Source organism: Choloepus didactylus, chromosome 12 (genome assembly GCF_015220235.1).
Source record: "Choloepus didactylus isolate mChoDid1 chromosome 12, mChoDid1.pri, whole genome shotgun sequence".
NCBI classification, from domain to species: domain Eukaryota; kingdom Metazoa; phylum Chordata; class Mammalia; order Pilosa; family Megalonychidae; genus Choloepus; species Choloepus didactylus.
This window is the reverse complement of record NC_051318.1, coordinates 82,975,304-82,981,846: the sequence shown is the minus strand read 5'-3', so window position 1 is coordinate 82,981,846 and position 6,543 is coordinate 82,975,304. Positions and strand designations below refer to the sequence as shown.

At 37.3% G+C, this 6,543-nt stretch overlaps 1 pseudogene; it reads left to right on the top strand.

Moving 5' to 3' along the window:
* The first annotated feature begins 5,011 nt into the window (after positions 1 to 5,011).
* LOC119507072 lies at positions 5,012 to 6,320 on the top strand (annotated as a pseudogene).
* Positions 6,321 to 6,543: the final 223 nt, after the last annotated feature.

The following is a 6,543-nucleotide window of genomic DNA, read 5'->3' as shown; positions in this document are numbered from 1 at the left end:
ATGTGGGGGCCATAAGGTCCTGCAATCTTATTATGGGTATATACCTGGAAGATCTGAGAGCAGAGATATGAATTGACATTTGCACACTAGTGTTTATGGAGGCAGTAGTCATGATTTGCAATGGGTGGAGGTGGCCTAAGGGTACATCGACTGAGGAACAGAATGGTGGACTGTTGTGTATACATATAATGGATATTGAGCAACTATGATGAGTGAAGCTGTGAGACATGCGATGAGGTGAATGGGTCCTGTAGACAGCATTTTGAGTGTCGTACACCAGAAACAAAGCCAAACACTATAATGCCTCAACAATATGGATTAACTACAATGTGTAAACTCAGAATTGAATCTTACAGCACAGCCTATCAGGGGAATGATTATTGTAATGGTCCCTAGATTGTAAGCTCTTACAGCGGTCAAATCTATTCCTGAATTGTAATGGCTATCTCCAAAGTCCGAGATTTCGATCCCTTTGTTTATAACCTCATCGGTCTCTGGAACATTAGGTATCTGTGCAACACCTGAAACTCAGAGCTAGAGCTCAGCAGATATGAATGTCAGTATTAGTGCATATAGCAACTGTTAAAAAAAAAAAAGCTGAAAAAGAGCCTAGGCTTCAATTAGAGATATGAATGAAGCATATCTGGTTAATACTAGGGCAAATCAGGCCAAAGGGTAAAGGTAAAAACTGACTATGTTTTAAAACTTCAACTTCCATGTGCAACCAAGGGAAGAGATATTTATTTGGTGCAGGATCTATATTTTCTAAATACAACTTTTACAGTCAGTTTGTTCAAACACCATAATTACATGGAACTTTGAATAGGAAGTGCAATATGGTAGGTTTGTATAGGTTAGAGTGGTACAGCAACATATCCCAAAGTAATCTGGCAGAGAATAAAAATGTATATGCAGGGCCCCCCTGAGGAGCTGGGGGGAAATGTGGAAGTGTTGGACTTCCTCACCTGGATTGTTGCTGATGTTCTCACAAACATTAAGGACTGATGGCTTGGTATGCTGAGCCCTCTGTCTTGGGGCTTGCCTTTATGAAGTTCATTACTGCAAAGGAGAGGCTTAATCTGCTTATAATTGTGCCTAAGTGTCTCCCCCTGAGTACCTCTTTGTTGCTCAGATGTGGCCCTCTCTCTCCAGCTAAGCTAACTTGGCAGGTGAACTCATTGCCCTCCCCCCTACATGGGACCTGACTTCAGGGGTGTAAATCCCCCTGGCAATATGGGATATGACTCCTGGGGATGAATCTGGACCCAGCATCATGGGACTGAAAACATCTTCTTGATCAAAAGGGGGATGCAAAAGGAAAAAAATAAAGTTTCACTGGCTGAGAGATTTCAAATGGAGTTGAGAGGTCACTCTGGTGGACATTCTTATGCACTATTTAGATAACCCTTTTTAGGTTTTAATGTATTGGAATAGCTAGAAGTAAATACCTGCATCTCTCAAACTCCAACCCAGTAGCCTTGACTCTTGAAGATGATTGTATAACAATGTAGCTTACAAGAGGTGACAGTGTGATTGTGAAAACCTTGTGGATCACACTCCCTTTTTCCAATATATGGATGCATGAGTAGAAAAATGGGGAGAACAACTAAATGAAAAATAGGCTGGGATGGGGGTGATGATTTGGGTGTTCTTTTTTACTTTTATTTCTTATTCTGATTCTTTCTGGTGTAAAGAAAATGTCCAAAAATAGATTGAGTTAATGAATGCATAACTATATGATGGTAATATGAACAGTTGATTGTACACCATGGATGAATATATGGTATGTGAATATATCTCAATAAAACTGAATTTAATTTAAAAAATACACTCAAGCATGCAATTAGAAAGCATGCACACTGGTTGTGAAATATTGACTTTAGATATAAGTATAGGCTTGTAGCCATTTACTCCCTTGATGTAACACGAGATGATAATTTTCAATAAATGAACCAGGGAACACTGGAGAATTTATGTATGTTTAATTTAATCTTCAGGTAATTTGCTGTGGAGTTTTCCAAATACTATGATGAGTTCTATATCAGTTGAATAATGTATATCCCATCACTTTTGGTAATATTGAAAATTAACAATACATAGTAGTTCAAACCTACATAATCAAGCCTGATCCTGCTGGCTGTTTATGTTTTTAGTTTTCAGGAAAATCAACAAAAAAATGGTTATTCCTTCCAGGTATTATGTAATAAAATATGAATTGTAGAAATAAAGTTTTTCTTCATCTTGATTTAAATTTGACTTTCAGAATATGCACAAATGACACACTTAAGTATTACAAAGAATTCTCAAAACTATCTAGGGAAGTAAGCACCTTCAAAATTGCAAAAATTGATGATATAAAAAATGCATACTTTCACTAATGACAAGTACAAAATGGAGCTTTCTAACCTGGATCTTATTCATTTTGCTGCTTCTGTTTCTTAAAGGTGCATATTTGTTTGTATGAACTTTGAAAATTAATGCAGCCACACAATACAGAAAAAAATCAATGCTGCATATCAGCATGCACATATTTATATATTGAGCATACAGAAAAATAAAATATATCCTGTATTTTTGTGCTGCATTTGAAGTCTTTAGCTGTTGACATGGTGTATAATCTAGACTGCCTTTTCAATAAGAGAAATTTATTCTCTATTTAGCCATATTTTATGATCTAAGAATAACTGAATATAGCAATGCCTATTTTATTGTTTGCATGTTTTTATTAACTTAGTTTTTTAGAGAAGTTATATGTTTACACAAAAATCATGTAGAATATACAGGGTTCCCATATACCTGCCCTCACAATGCAGTTTTACCTATTATTAACACTTTGTATCAATGTGGTAACTTTGTTACAGTTGATGAAACAATATTATTATAATTATACTATTAACTGTAGTGTATAGTTTACATTAGGGTTCACTGTTGTGTTGTACAGTCCTATTGTTCTCTGTTTGTGTTGTATAATCCTAAAATTTTATTCTAGGAACATATATGCAACCTAAAATTTCTCCCGTTTAACCATCTTCTAGGATATAATTTCATGGTGTTAATTACATTCACAATGTTGTTGTACCATCATCACCATCCATTACCAAAACATTTCCATCACCTAGAAAAGAAACTCTGTACCAATTAAACATTATCTCTCCATTCCCTATCCCCACCCCAGCCCCAGGTAACCTGTATTCTAGTTTCTGACTCTGAATTTGCTTATTCCAATTATTTCATATCATTGAAATCATATAATATATGTCCTTTTATATCTTGATTACTTCATTTAACCTAACGTCTTCTAGGTATATCCACGTTGTCACTTGTGTCAGAACTTCATTCACTGTTCGTAACTGAATAATATTCCTTTCTATGTATATACCACATGTGATGGTTGGGTTCATGTGTCAACTTGGCTAGGTGGCCTAGCTGTCTGGTCAAGCGGGCACTGGCCTGACGATTCCTGTGAGGCTATTTGAGGCTGGTTGGTTTGTCGGATCATCAGTCAATTGACTGCAGCTGACTGATGACTCATCAAGGGGCGTGCTTCCACAGTGAGAGAATGCAATTGGCTGGATTTGGTCCGGATGATCAGTTGGAGGCTTATAAGCCGGACAGTTAGAGAACCTTCACTTCTTCTTCAGCTGCTCAGTGAAGCTTTTCCTGGGGAGCTCGTCGAAGTTGCCAGTTCGTTTCCTGAGGAGTTCGTCAAAGTTGTCGGTTCGTTTCCTGAGTTCTTCAAAGTTGCCGGTTCGTTTCCTGAGGAGTTCGTCAAAGTTGTCGGTTCGTTTCCCGAGGAGTTCGTCGGACGTCTTCCTTGGAGTTGACAGCTTGTTGACGGCTCTGCAGAATTTGGACTCGTGCGCTCCCGCAGTTGCGTGAGTCACTTTTACAATTTGATAATAAGAGACATCTCTCATTGATTCTATTTCCAAGGAGAACCCTAACTAATACACCACATTTTGTTTATCAATTTATTGGTTGATGTACACTTGGGATTCTTCCACCTTTTGACAATTGTGAATGATGCTGCTATAAACATCAGTGCATAAATATCTGTTCAAGTCCCTGCACTCAGTTCTCTTGGGTATATCCCTAGAAGTTAGTTTGCTGAGTCATATGTTAATTTTATACTTAACTTTCTGAGGAACTGCCAAACTGTTTCCACATAGCTCCTGTACTTGACATTTCTGCCAACAATGATTGAGTGTTCTTACTTCTCCCTATCCTCTCCAACACTTTTTAATTTGTTTTCTTTTGTTTTGTTTTGTTTTTTAAATAATAGCCATTCTTTTGGATGTGAAGTGGTATTACATTGTGCTTTTAATATGCATTTTCCTAATGGCTAACGATGATCATCTTTCACATGATTTTTAGCCTTTTGTAAATCTTCTTTCAAAAAATGTCTATCAAAATCCTTGGCTCATTTTTTAAATTGTGTTTTTTTGTCCTTTTGTTGTTAAGTAGTAGGATTTCTTTATATATTCTGGAAATTAAATCTTTTTCAGATTTATGGTTTTCAAATATTTTCTCCCATTTCTGTAAGTATTTTACTTTCAAGATGAAGTCCTTTGATGCTCAAAAAATTTAATTTTGATGAGTTCCCATTTTTCTGTTTGTTGCTCATGCTTTTCATGTAAAGAATAAGAAACTATTGTCTAGCATAAGAGCCTGTGATATTTCCCTATAGTCTCTTCTAGGAGTTTTATATTTTTAATTCTTGTACTTAGGTATTTGATAGATTCTGAGTTAATTTTTTTAACTTTTAATTTTGAAATAATTTCATTTTAATTTTTTTTATTACTGTATATGGTGTGAGTTAGGGGTTCACCTGTATTCTTTTGCTTATGTATATCCAGTTTTCCTAGCACCATTTGTTAGAAAGACTATTCTTTACCCATTGAGTGGACTTGGTATCCCCGTCAAAAATCAATTGACCGGCAGAATCGGCGTAGGCGGCTTTGGAGAATCAGCGGGCTACGCTGCGCCTGGGCTGGTCTCAGAGGGGGAGGGGATGTCGGTCAGTACGAGATCCGCTCCTGCTGAGGAGAGGAGCATCAACAGCAGTACCATGGCAACAGAATAACCTTGAAGGCTATGTGGGATTTGCAAATCTCCCAAATCAAGTATACAGAAAATCTGTGAAGAGAGGGTTTGAATTCACACTTACGGTAGTAGGTGAATCTGGATTGGGAAAGTCAACATTAACCAACTCATTATTTCTCACAGATTTGTATTCTCCAGAGTATCCAGGTCCTTCTCGTAGAATAAAAAAGACTGTACAGGTGGAATAATCCAAAGTTTTAATCAAAGAAGGTGGCGTTCAGTTGCTGCTCACAATAGTTGATACCCCGGGATTTGGAGATGCAGTGGATAATACTAATTGCTGGCAGCCTGTCATCGACTACATTGATAATAAATTTGAGGACTACCTAAATGCAGAATCTCGAGTGAACAGATGACAAATGCCTGACAACAGGGTGCAGTGCTGTTTATATTTCATTGCTCCTTCAGGACATGGACTTAAACCATTGGATATTGAGTTTATGAAGCGCTTACATGAAAAAGTGAATATCATCCCACTTATTGCCAAAGCAGACACACTCACACCAGAGGAGTGCCAACAGTTTAAAAAACAGATAATGAAAGAAATCCAAGAACATAAAATTAAAATATATGAATTTCCTGAAACAGATGATGAAGAAGAAAATAAGCTTGTTAAAAAGATAAAGGACCGTTTACCTCTTGCTGCGGTGAGTAGTAACACTATCATTGAAGTTAATGGCAAAAGGGTCAGAGGAAGGCAGTATCCTTGTGGTGCTGCTGAAGTTGAAAACGGTGAACATTGTGGTTTTACAATTCTAAGAAATATGTTGATAAGAACGCACATGCAGGACTTGAAAGATGTCACTAATAATGTACACTATGAGAACTACAGAAGCAGAAAACTGGCAGCTGTGACTTACAACGGAGTTGATAACAACAAGAATAAAGGACAACTTACTAAGAGCCCTCTGGCACAGATGGAGGAAGAAAGGAGGCGACATGTAGCCAAGATGAAGAAGATGGAGATGGAGATGGAGCAGGTGTTTGAGATGAAGGTCAAAGAAAAAGTTCAGAAACTGAAGGATTCTGAAGCTGAGCTTCAACGGCGCCATGAGCAAATGAAAAAGAATTTGGAAGCACAGCACAAAGAACTAGAGGAAAAACGTCGTCAGTTTGAAGATGAGAAAGCAAACTGGGAAGCTCAACAACGTATATTAGAACAACAGAACTCTTCGAGAACCTTGGAAAAGAACAAGAAGAAAGGGAAGATCTTTTAAAACCTCTATTGACCACCAGTTACATATTAGTTGCCAATATGCCAGCTTGGACATCAGTGTTTGTTGGATCCGTTTGACCAATTTGCACCAGTTTTATCCATAATGATGGATTTAACAGCATGACAAACTTATTATTTTGTTGTTGTTGTTCTTGATGGAGATTAAGATGCCTTGAATTGTCTAGGGTTGTTGTGTACTTAGAAAGTAACAGCTCTAAGTACCT